The following is a 13,040-nucleotide window of genomic DNA, read 5'->3' on the forward strand; positions in this document are numbered from 1 at the left end:
TGATTTGAAATACAGTTCTCAGAGTAGTTTCAGAACGGTTCTTGTGTAACTAACATGTCTTTAAAAAGAACCTGCCATCCATCTTCCTGGTGTCAGGTTGATGGATAGTAAATTTCTAAGTAATATCTCTTGACTGCATGAGCTTTCCAAACACCTCTATTTAGGAAAGAGACATCAGCAGGTGAAATGTAATGGATTGTTTCATTGTTCCTGGTAGCGGGAGGTGGTTAGTTTCCCAGCGTTTTCAGACAGTATGTAGTTTTAAAATGTTAAACAATACATAGAAAAGTCTATTATGAAATCCCTTTAGGATTTTGGATCAAAGTGTCACATTGATCTCACCCTACAAAGTCTGTCTCACTATATCTCCATGTGGATCTCAGCATGAGCAAGACAGAACCACTTCCTTTTACCTGCCATTCCTTTTGTCCACATTCTGCAATGCTACCATTGTAGGGAAAAGGTATCATTGGGAACAGCTACATACACACATAAACGATGCAGAAGGAAAGCACATTTCCCATGCAAGAGTTAGAAGCTTGAGGCATCTTGCCACTGTAATGCATTGGTGTTCAGCAGGCTGGTGACTTGTTAATAAAAGGAGGGAGCCCTTTTCAGACACAGTCAAGTAGATTAGGCCACCCACTTCTGCACGCACGTGCTCAGACTGGCACTTAAGATACTTAAATTTGGTATTTTAAGATGCCTAAGCGCTAATTTGATCTAGATTCAGAACTGGACGATTTAGCCTAGACACTTATATTTGCAAAACGGGCTCCGTGTGTTAATTCCTGGCACAGTACCTCTTGCGCTATCCAGAAAGCTGCCTGAAGAAATGTGCCATCCAGCCTATTGTCCAGTGCACCACGCAATACCCCACAGAAAACCCCAGCTCGGGCACAGACCCCCATGGCAGCCCAAAGCACCTGGCAGCCCAGTATGGCATCTCTCACAGTGTCCGATGCACTGCTGAGTACCGCACTCAACAATGTCACTTAGGACTCTGCTGGGACACCCTCCGGTGCAGCTTCTGTCCCATCAGTCCGTGCACCAATGGAGCATTTACCGTGCTCCTTGCTATTTAAGCATCCAAACAGTTAAATCTGGTGCGATGCTTGCCTTGGGGGTGGAGAGGTAGAGGGGAAGCAGAGATGGAGGAAAGATCACAGAGGAAAAAAAAACCTCACTTGAATCAGGGAAATAAAGATGGTTTAATAACTGGGACACAGTCTGTGGAAATCAAGTTCTCATTTCTACTGGCCAGCTGCCAGATAGAGAGGCACAAACAAAGCCAGAGAAAAGCAGGTTCAAGAGAGCCCACTTTTTCTTTTTTTTTTTTTTTAAAGAGAGCATGGCGTTGCTGCTGATGGGATAAGTAAGCGTTGTGCTGGCGTGAGCCAATTTGTTTGCCATGTGTATTTTAGTTGATGTGGGCAATCTTTTAAGTCTCTCAGGGGCAGGCCTCCGCCTGCGGGTCCAAGCAGCCTGGGGAGATGCGGCACCCCTCCCTCAGCATGTCTGCCCCCTGTCACCATGGGATTTGGTTGCGTCCTGATTTCGTCGCCAGGGCGATGGTAGCTTGCTTTGGAAAGGCATTTGCTGCACACTGCATCTGTCAAATCATAGGAACTCATGGCATGATGGGCCAGGTGTCAAAAGCAATAAAGAAAAATGATGGTGCAAATCCCACATGAGGAATTTGGCTTTTCAGAACTGCTGGCCTGTGGCACCTTTGCAGACAGTATTTTTAACTCACTCCTTCCAGCCTGAACTTGGGACAGCTGCTGAAAAGATTCTTCCTTTAGTTACTTTCTCACTTACGCTTTTAAGACCAAGAGGATGGCTTAAGAACCCAAGGCACAGGTCCAAAATGCCCAGGCTCCTTGAAACAGGCCTGAATCCCATCAGGGTTCTCTCCACTCTTTATCTTTCTGATGCAGATAAATTGTGCTCATTGGGGTTGCAACTGGGTCACGGCCAGTGCCCCATCATTTCTAGTAGCTTCACTCCCAGGGCTTTGGGGTAATCAGGCCTCTTAAAGTAAGGTAGAAAAGCAAACTAAAACAAACAACTGTCTCTCTCACACACAGAGAGACCAGCACTTCAGGCTGCTTTCCCACTGAAGGCAATGAGAGAAACCCCCCAAAAAAGGAAACAGAGAGGCAATCAGTAAAAAGCCCTACTGAACAACAGAGAATCCTTGATCTCCCTTGTGTCATGGGGAAGGGGGATGAAGGAGATAGCCCCAATCCCTTTCTCAGGTTCCAGTCCTCTCTTGTCTGCCTGGGAGGACGCTCTACTCATCCTTCCCGGGAGAAACTTTTCCAACCCCCTGAAAGCCTTTGGTTGCCACTTTCAAAGGGGCTTAAGGGAGTTAGGTGTCTGAATCCCATGGACTTTCAATAGGAGCTAACTGCCTAACTCCCTTTGGAAAGTCCCTGTGTTTGTTTTTTATGGCCTCTGTGTCAGCTCCACCCTTCAACTGACTAATGGCCACAGCCGCCAGCCCCTGTCTCCGAGCTTATGGGATGGGTTTTTCTTCTTAGCTTTGGGAACGTCTAATTCCTTTGTGGTTCAACCTAGGAAAAGGCTGCTGTAGGGGCCTTAAAAATAAGACCTTAACACCGTGGATGCTAAACTCCCATAAAGCTTTTCCCAGATGTTTTGGTGAAAAAAACGTATAAAACAATCCAGTCCATCAGCCTTGGAGTAGGGTATTAGGGGGTTGGCCAAGTGTCCCTGGCCATAACTTCCCCTTCCTTTTCTTGAGATGTGAACCAGCTGGTGCTATATCAGCATTATTATTCCCCTGAAAACATTCAAATTGTGTGAAAGGTGCCAGCCTGACACACTCTGAACTCCTCTCTCTACAGCATGGGGAAAGCATGGATGGGGCAGGCCAAGTTTCCCTCTCCCCTTCTCTTTACCATGCCCTTCTACCATGACCTCTTCTAGGGTGGAGTTCATTCCCCATGGCCCATTCACTATTTGATCTCTGTGCTGAGATCACTCAACAAAGGGATTAGTTAGTGCTACATGTGATAGCGGCTTTTCAATATGGACACTTCACTAGGAAGTAGGCTGGGACCATCAGTCATTTTCATGTAGGCCATCATTGGATGGCAATGATTTCTGGCCATGTGTATGGCTGACTGGATTTGAGTACATGACCTAGACTTGAAAGCCTCTGTCATGCATTAAGAGCCACCTGAGTTATCAAGTGCCAAGGTCACTTGTTTTTCTAACTGTTTTCAACCATGGTCTTATTTTGCTTTTGTTTTATAGTGGGTGCTGAAGTCATCCAAGCATAGGCTTTCCAACAGCCCAGGACCTAATCAAGGAGCCTTTACTCAGGAGAGGTCATCAAGAGGTCAGCTCATTCCAGAAGTGGTGTTCACCAAGATTTTATTCAAGTCAGTCTACCTGCCACATGCTTTCTCATGCAGCAGCTGTCCTTTTACATTAAATGTCTGAGCATTAACACAGGTTGCTTGCTTAAAAGTGCTAATGCAGCTCTCTAACCCTCTTTGGGCTTGGCATTGCAATGAAGAGATCTGGCAACTTCTCTCAAGTGGGTATGAAAAGGGCTCTTCCTTCTCCACTGCCTTGGATCTTGTGCTGAGACTTTAACACTTGTGCAAAGCAGATGTAAAAGGCTAATCAGACTGGTAGTGGCCTATACCCATTACACAATTACTGTGCATAGGTGTAAATGATGAATAAGGTGCAAGGCAATGGGAAACCAATTCCAGAGTTTCTTATATGGGTAAGTAACCTCCCATCTTTAGTCCCTTGCTTGCAATTCCTAGGTCACCCTCACTCCTTGAGCCCGATCCTCAGCTGGTGTAAATTGACATAGTGCCATTGATTTCAATGAAGCTACACCAATTCAGAGCAGCTCAGGATCCAGCCCTAGCTCTCCAATATGGTGTAGACTGCCATAGTGCCACCACAGAATTTCATCGCCAATGTGTCCCTTTCTTGCATTGCTTTATCACAAAGCCAGCATTCCTGGCCCCACAGGTCTATGGCAATGTTTAAGATTCACAATAGATATCAGACAGCTTCACTCACTCCAGTCCTTGCACCTTTCCACCATGACAGACAGCCTCCAGAAAGCATCCACCTCCCGCCAGCTGTTACTAAGCATGGGCTGTCCTGGTTTACAAACCCAGATGTAAATGATTGAGTTCAAACAGTAGCAGGCCATAAAACAGCCAGTTCTTCTGATCCCCCCAGACATCCACTTGGAGTTTCCATCCCACGAGCACACAAATGTAGCTGCATTTCTCTTTTATAACCAACTTCAGCCCAAGACCACCGCCATTGTTTGTTTTTGACATGGAGAGAGCCTCAATGATACTCTATCTACAGCTCTAAGTCAGGGTGGGCTTAAATCCCATTGACTTCAATAGGACTTAAGTGTGCGGTTAAAGTAACACACATGTTTAAGTGTTTTGCTGACTAGGGATGCTTTTCTGAATCAGGGCCACATTTAGCTCTCTCTCCAGCTATCATTCCTGTTGATTAAGAGTGCCCATTATAAATCCCTATGGAACTCTCTTTAGACAAAATAAACAAGACTGCATGTTTGGAGAGCTTTAATTTTAAACCCAACGGACCAGACTTTAATGGAGCTAGGCTGATTGACACCAGCTGAAGATTTGGCCCAGTAATTCAGCTATTTTACATTTTTATTTCTCTCAAATAGCCCCAAAGTGCCAGCCCACATTCTGCGCTAATGGGCTGTTAAAATCTAGCATCAAAAAGCAAAGCTTTTCTTTTATTTCTTCATGTTGGATGTGGCGGGGCGGGGGGGAAAGGCATCTTTAATCAATATAATTCCATAGGGTGTTTTTTGTTTTGCTTTTGAAAGATTTGTGTAAAAGAAAAGTATGTCCGTGCTGTTTGAACATTTTCATGCTGACAAGATTATATATATACTTGTGTGCATATGTATGTGTGCGTGTGTGTATGTACACACACACACAGAGTAAACCTCTGCACCACATTTCAATCTAGATCCAAAATCGATGACAGAGTTATTAATTATTAGATGTGATAGTAGATTGTAAGCATTTTGGGTCAGGGATAATCTTTTTGTTCTGGGTTTATTTATACAGCACCTAGCACAATGGTTCTTATTCCATGACTGGGGCTTGTAGGTGTTCCCGCAATGCAAAATACTAGTAGCTGAAAGCCCGTGCTATTGCACGGGTGTAATTTGTGAAATCATGTGTGTAAAAAAGCCAAAAATGGGGGCTCTTGTTTCCATGGGCTGTGCTGTAGTGAGCAATGTTGATGTTTGTACGTTTCCCAACATCTGTGCACAGAGCTGGCCCCTGGGTAGAGGCAAAACCAGCTCTTTGTTACCCTGCCCGGCTGTTACTCCTGTCTCCTCTGATCTGTTACATTTCCAAACGTCACAGAACCTTTGGACTCCAATATTCCATCTGGTTCTCACAGAGTCCAGGGGTGATTAAACGTAGGTGATATTCTGAACAAAAAGAGCTCTCACCTAGGCTTGTAGCTATCTCCATCACTTTACACTGACTCAGGCATTCTAGGCTTCACAGTGACACACAGACAGAGTGACAATCCTGGAATCTTATTATATAGATAATAAGAATAATTAATAATATAGTGGTACCAAGATACTCACAGATCAGGGGTACATATTATGCTAAGTGCTCTACAAAGATATAATCTGTCCCAAAGAAATTACAATCTCAAAGACAAGACATACCACTTTACAGTAAGTGCCAGTGATACCCAGCCAGCAAGCCCATCCTGGTTCAGGAATTTTAATGGATCATAAAGTTAAATTGGTGGCACAGGAACATTCAAGGGAGTTGTAGAGAAAGATGTCTGTCTGTCATTGTTTGTAGCCACTGGAATGTGTATTCAAATGCTGATCTCTTTTGTATCTGCATCATCCAAGTTTTTTAGATTAGTGAAATAAAGAAAATATTCTCTTTTCCCAAGATGTGGCATCACCCATTTGTGATATCGCATTTGTGGCTGTGTAACAGGCCACTATTCATTTTGTTAAAGGGACAAGATGACTCAATTTGGGGCTGAAAATGACAGAGAAATTATTTTTGAATGTTCATAACTTCTAGTTAGCAGCAAATTCTCTACATAATTATTGATTAAAAGACTGATTGCCCTAATAAGCCCATTTTTGCCTTGCAGAGCTGAGGTTTACTTGGCTGTGAGTTGTAGAAATAAACCAGGTAGAAAATTTAGATGTGTTGGTTTGCTAATGTCATGGAAGGAACCACACTGTGAGAAGACTATTTACAAATCTCTTTGTGTCTTGCCATCATACCCCTGTACATGGAGCATGTGTGAGTATGTGCATACGGTCTGAAACCTGTATTATCTACTTGAAGTGATCCTGGCAGTGCCCATTGGGTGTCTGGCAGTGGAAGTAGTTAAATGTGCATTCTTAATGAGCATGACTACAAAACTGGGATTCAGGAATTCATTCTTGATTTTACAAATCAAATGAATATTTGTACTGATAGCACTACCTTTCCTAAGAGAAGAACATGGTCAATTTCAGCCATGTATTACATATAATCCTTACCTGTGGGAGGTGCATGCTCAGTACTAGTCTCTAGCTGAGCAATCTTTTGGATAAAATAAAGCTTTTGATTGGGCCAATGTGTTCTCTGCAATAGTGTCAGTTAGATGAGATGTACATTTGCTACATAGCGTCATTAATACAGAGTCTCACAGAGCTTCTAAAGCCAGTTGAAATCACTGGAAGGGCGTTGGCCTCATTGTAGGCCAAAGAGAAAGCTTTACAGTGAGATTCAGGAGAATGTGATTTTTGTGGATCCGAATGGGGAGGAAAAGAGTTCTAGAGAGTGAAGGATCATTTATTTGTGCCCTTGCCCCAGACTGTGGGGCATTGTAAGCAGAGAATGGAGAGTGATCCAAAATTTTGATGAACCCAATGGATTGGAGCAATGTGTTTGAAAATCAGGAGAGCAATATTGAATTGGTTTTGGAGAAGGATAAAGACCCAGTGAAGGTGATGGAAGAGGTGGAGATACGACTCCAGTTTCTGGAACCATAAAGTGGCTTGGGCACGTCATTTTGCTATTCGGAAGATCATAAAGGATAAAAGTTCCAATAGTCAAGACTGAAAGTGATTGAAACTTGGTGGTCAAATATCAAACAATGTTAGAATCTATAAAGAATGGGATAGAAGTTAATACTGATGTTATGTCATTATGTAAACCAATGGTAAATCCTCAGCCAAAATACAGCATTCAGTTCTAGTCACACTGTTGAAGCAGGATATCGCAGAAATGGGGCCTGAGAAGGTCAGAGATTGAAATGCTTGAGGCTTCTGAGGTACGAGTAAAGGTAAGTGAGAGAGTACATGATAGGGTACAAAAGAATGAATGCTACAGAGAGAATCAATTGGAAGTTCCTGTTTACCCTTTCTCATAATGTACGAACAAGGGAACAATCGATGAAATGGAAAGCAACAAATTTAACATGCAGAAGAGGGGAAATACTTGTTAAGATGACAGACAATTAGCATGTGGAACTCACTGCCACAAGATATTGAAGTTAAGAGTTTAGTAGGATTAAAAATGAAACACATATGGATGATAAAAACAGGCAGTTAGTTTCTATGGGATACAAAAGATTTTACAGGGGATATAAATCCTCATGTTGGGGACTGGTCCTGCTTTGAGCAGGGGGTTGGACTAGATGACCTCCTGAGATCCCTTCCAACCCTGATATTCTATGATTCTGTGATACCAGATGGAAGAGACAAACCAGCAACACAGGATTGGTAAAGCAATAAAAAGAACAGGAGGTGTACAGTTCATATCCAATCAGGGGCAGTATTGCAGCTCCTCACCTGTCTAGCAGGAATCAGATTCCTGAATGAATTATGGAAGAGGTGAGTTATGAGGAGCGATTTGAAGGAAAACTAGCATAATGATGGTTGCTAATATGAAGCCCTAAGATGGATAGACAAGAGAAGAAGGTGTTAATTTGACTCAGAACTTTAAGGAGTCCAAAAATCTCTTGTCTGGGGGAAACTGTCTTTAACAGGAGGAAAAATATTATATCCTTTTGCTGAGTATTATACTTTCCTTTCTGTGCACTTGGGTTACCTTGAACCACAAGACAGAGATATATAGTGATTAGGAGAGAGCTCCTATACATAGATTTGTACATAATTCATAGTTTGACTTCTCCAAGTTTGCATAATAAATAGTTTAAACACTGCAGAAAATGTGTGAGAGAGGAAATTAGGATTCTGAATGAAAAAGTTAATTATACCTCCAAGGATATTTTTTTCCAGCTAAATAAAAAATAAAAGCCTAGAAGTAGATGATTTACGCACAAAGGGATGGAAATGCAGGAAACTATGGGAGTGGTAGTAACAGAAGAGTTCTCTTATTAAATGGGATGATTAGACTAATTTAATTTTAAATTGTGGCACTGCTTTCTAGATAAACAATGGAATAAGTAATGTTCTTGGACAGTGGTTCTTCGGCTACAGGAACAAAATCCTCTACAGACTCAAGGAGTATTTCATTTTCTGCACTTTTTTTTCTGTTGTATTAATTGTGAATTACCACAGTGGGTGGATCCCTATGGAATATCCATTGATGAGTCACTACGTGAGTATCAGAGACAGAAAATTATGGAGGAGTGGGTGGGAATAAATATATCATTAAAGAATCACTGGTGAGTGGACTGAAGGCTGGTGACCGATGGAGCAATGAGTAGGTCCCAGAGCTGGAAGCTATTAAGTACCAGTATAACAGGAAGAAAGCTCTTCTCTTTTAATCTTGAATGCTTTTGTCAGCGTAATTCTCTCCAATTGCATTTCTCTGAAAGTACGGAATGCTGGATTTACACACTAGATGGGTGACTGGAAAAGAAAAGAAAGAACAAGCATATAAAGTAGATGCGACATTAGATCAATAGAGTGAGATGGGGATGCATTATGACAAGCTATCACAAAAGCTCCTCTTTTCTGTTTTCCCAGCCCATCTAACAGTAAGTCCTGTGTACACCCATTTCCATCCAGCTGCTGACAGAGATGAGGCAGGACAGGCAGTGACTTGGAATTCCTCTGATGTCAGGCAACCATCCTGATGCGCATCTAAGATTCCTTTCAACTGGAGCTGCTTCAGCTGTCACCCAAATACTGCTGTGGAGGAAGATAAACTTCTGAATTTGCAGGGTTTCCTTTTGTAAGTTACACTTAAGGCTCATATTAATTCTGTAACGTATTGCAGAGGCTTGGGGCACCAGTACATCAGAGCAAGCTGTATCAAATTACACTGTGATGAAACAGACACCTGCCAGGTGGGAACATTGGGCCAGTCTTGCACGACAGCAGATCACCAATTAAAGGGATGCTTTATGCTTAAAGAGAGGACATCCTTTCCATTTTATGGATGAAGGGGATGAGGATAATTCATAAAGATAGTGACAACAAATAGTGTTTTCATGAGGAAGTGGGGTCTTTGGAAACAGACCTTTCTGAGGAGCACATTAGTGCAGAACATGGGGTAATAGAGTCTTTGGATGTTTGCTCACAAGCAACTCGCCTTCTGGAGCAAATCAGACATAAATCGACAAGCACCAACAGAAAGAGAGAGGTTCCTTCTGCCAATTGCCTGACAAAATGCCCACAATGGACTTGGATTTCTTACGTGGAATATAAAACGGCTCAGCAGACTGCAGGGACAATGGCTGACGTTAGTGGGGCTGGATAATGCTGTGGATGAGAAGCTGCTCAAGCCAGCTGCTCCCAGACCATGGGGGGCTGATTGCAGGGCAAAAGGCCTTTCCCCTTGGGAACCTCCAGCCCTGGCCTGACAAAACCCATGTTTGTTGATGCTTAGGGCTCCTCACATGGTTTATCTGCCTCCCACTATTCTGAGTGGTGCTGGGAGAAGTGAGGGCAGGTTTGAGTTTGATCACCAATGTGGCCTACGGGCTGATGGCACAGTATCCAAGAGCATTATGGCTGCAGTGAAAGATGTTGAAATAGATCAGGTAGCCTTTGTGGAAGTATTTATATTAAAGATAGAACATGAGAGGAAAACCTCTCCACAGTGGTGACCTGGCTCCAAACTTCTGGACACAAGAGATTTTGGTGTCTCTGTCACATGCCTCTTCCACAGAACCTTGGAATCACAGCTGTCAGAGATGAAAGAAGCATATTGAAACTTCCAGTCCTGCTCCCTGAGAGGGCAGCAGTGTTTCCTATATTATTCCCTGGTATTTGATTTGGAAACAAAATGCAACACCCTTTGCAATATAACATGATTTATTCCTCACTACACAGTTTTCTAGCAAAATCTTAGGGCAAGGCAGAAACCTTGCTGTTGTCAAACGGGCCCTCCCCATCCAGGATTTTCAGAAGGAGGCAGCGTATTGGGGTGTTGGTCCCTGTTGACTATATGCTTGTAAGTGTCCCAATGGAAGACTGCTAGGAGTTGAGAACTTCTGAAAACATACCCTTACTTGACTAAGTCGAAGCTTAGCATCTGCTGCAAAGGTGGTCCCTAGCACTGGATGCTGAGCATTTGGAGGTTTGACTCTGAGCTCTTTGTAATGTTGGGCTGCACACGTGTAACCATGTAAAATTCCAGTGCTATTGTCGTGGAGTTAGCGTGATCTAGGAGAAAACAGGACCTAAATGTTCTTTAGAAACTATTGGGCCTGATTTGGGTGTGATGTGCCCTGGCAAAAGTCAGGAGTGACTTCATTAGAGTCTATGGAGTTTACACAAATGTAGAAATGAGACCATGTCAGACCCTTTACTTGGCATAGTCACACTTTTTATACCAGGTGCAGATGCTTAATGTAATGACACAAGGCCAGCTGCTGTGCTGATGTAAATTACAGTTCCAGTGACGGCAATAGACTTTGTGCTGATTTATACCAGCTGAGAATCTATTCCTTAGTTTCAAGGCTTTGCTTTGAGACCTTAAGACATCTCACCAATACACAGGGAGTGCCAAATGCTTCTCTCATTTTATACGGACGTAAATTTGGAGTAGCTGCAGAGAAGTCAATGGTGTTTCCCTGGATTAATACCAGGGTGAGTGAAAGAAGAATACGGCCTATTATTAGTAAACGTGTGTGTCTTCCCACTTTTTAGTGCCAACATCCATCGCCCTTTCTCCGACAATACACATGGTGTGAATGAGAGAGCCCTTATGATGTTATCAAATTGGGGCCAAGATTTAAGATTGATGTTTCAGAAACAAAATGCTGTAAAGAACACACATTGTAATTCACATATGTATGGTTCTGTATCTGTCCATGAGCTACCGGTTTAATGGGTTTTCTGTATACGTGCCTGCCCTCATGCCTATATTAAATGTAAGAGCCAAGGTGCTTTACTGGTTTCTGAAATGTAATGATCTGTGACTGCGACTTACCCACACAATGTGGATTGGCAGTGAGGTGCAAAAACTTTTGCAAGAGGTGACACAGGTCTTAGAAAAGATGCTGTCAAAAAACAGAGACCTGGTTGGCTGTGCTTCCTAGAGGGAATCTTCAGTGCTCTAAACGTGACAACAGAGGGACCCGGAAAAAGAGACAATCAATTAATCTTGCCTGTGCTGGAGTGAGCTTCTGTTAAAAATCATCTATGAAAATTGGCATTATAAACTCAGTGGCAGAAGAAATGGATGTTGAGGCCATATGGTCCCCATTCCCAAGTCCTTGATATGCAGTACATCTACTATCATCAGCCTCCAGATGACTTGCTGATACAAATATTTCTGAATTTAATCAGACCCTAGATTACCCACCAGGACTATTTCAATATGTCCAGGTGGGTCTGGACCCTGGAGGAGTGTTCCTTCAGGATCCTGTTAGAGCAGCTGATTAAAGTGATTCAGAGACAACACCTTCAAGACAAAGCATTATTTACTCTATCACCCAAGGGTACACTGATGCAGCAGGTAGACTCTAGTCACTCACTCAATCTCACTTTCTGCCAGCTAACCTCAAAGGGTTTATTTAGAAAACCCTGTGATGTTAGGCTCAGTCTTCAAAAGGGTAGAACATTCTCGCCTTGATGGAGCCAGCTGGGAAAGTTCTCCCCCAGCTGATGGTCTAGTCTTTCTTATCTGAACTACTTTGAAGCTGGGTACCTGAGGCTTTTTTGTGTGTCATTGTTTTACCCTTCCTGCTCAATTCTTCAACCACCTCTTTACCGCCTCCTTTCATTTCGTGCATTCAGGCAGGCAGACAATCCAAATGTGTGACGGCTTCCCTGTTCACAGTAGTCAGAAAAGACAATCCAGGCAGCTCCCCCATTCAGCCGTGCAAGTGTGAGGCCGCTGCTGCAGTAGCAGAGATCTCTCCTGGCTTTTTGAAAAGTCACTCCTTCCTTGGCTCCTTTGAAAATCCTTTGAAAATCCCCGCCTATGACTTGGAAATGCCTTTGGAAATTTAACAGGGCAGTCTGTGCCCTTTAAGGGGTAGTGGGTCTTGGGGCCAGGAGATGGCCCTGTAAGGAAACAGGGGCTTAAGGGAGAAAATATGCTGGGGAAGAGGGTCCAGGTGTTAATTAGGAAGCAATGTCCTGAGTAGGGTAGAACCCACTTGTTAGCTGACTCTGGAGGAGAGAAGGGAGTCCCTGTGGTATGGGCCTGGATACTAGTAGGTGAGGGAAACCTTCTTTGGACAGTGCACAGCCCCATGGAGGAGGACAGTGAAATCCCTTAACCAGGGGGATGGAAGAATTGTGAGTCCAGGGACCAGAGCAGCAGGAGGCCTATGGAAGAGACTCTCCAGAAAAGCCAGGTTCTGCAGTGGTAATACCAATGCCTCAACAGTGGTATGCAGCTTCGTTGACTTAGCAATCAAGTATGCTACTTCCCAGGACACTTTCAGAGATTCTGATGGCACAGTCACTAGTTTTTTTTGTCATGCCCGTTTGACCGCTCAATGGCTTCTTATGGTGTTTGGGGGGGAGGGGGGGAGGCGTCCTTATTTGCATATTCAGAATGTTTTGTAATCATGTG

This window comes from Lepidochelys kempii, chromosome 16 (assembly GCF_965140265.1).
Source record: "Lepidochelys kempii isolate rLepKem1 chromosome 16, rLepKem1.hap2, whole genome shotgun sequence".
Lineage (NCBI taxonomy): Eukaryota > Metazoa > Chordata > Testudines > Cheloniidae > Lepidochelys > Lepidochelys kempii.